The sequence below is a fragment of the Penaeus monodon genome, chromosome 15 (genome assembly GCF_015228065.2).
Source record: "Penaeus monodon isolate SGIC_2016 chromosome 15, NSTDA_Pmon_1, whole genome shotgun sequence".
NCBI classification, from domain to species: domain Eukaryota; kingdom Metazoa; phylum Arthropoda; class Malacostraca; order Decapoda; family Penaeidae; genus Penaeus; species Penaeus monodon.
The window spans coordinates 32,146,117-32,146,374 of NC_051400.1; positions in this window are offsets into that span (position 1 = coordinate 32,146,117).

The window sequence follows — 258 nt, forward strand, 5'->3', positions numbered from 1 at the left end:
ATTTTTTTTCCAAGGAAGAAAAATACAGTAATTCTTTGTGATTAGAGAGGAAAAAGTAGAGAATTAAGAAGGACGTCTTCTGGACAGATGATGGGGACGTAATACAGAGATCCCATTGTCTCTCGTGTTTAACTCCTAAAGTAATACCCAAAGAGTCCTCATGGAAGATAGTTTAAAAAAAAAGAGGAATGTAGTCCAAGCAGGAGAGAGTGCAGTAGGTTTTTTTCTTGTGGTTTCTCCAGGAAGCTGATAGGAAGA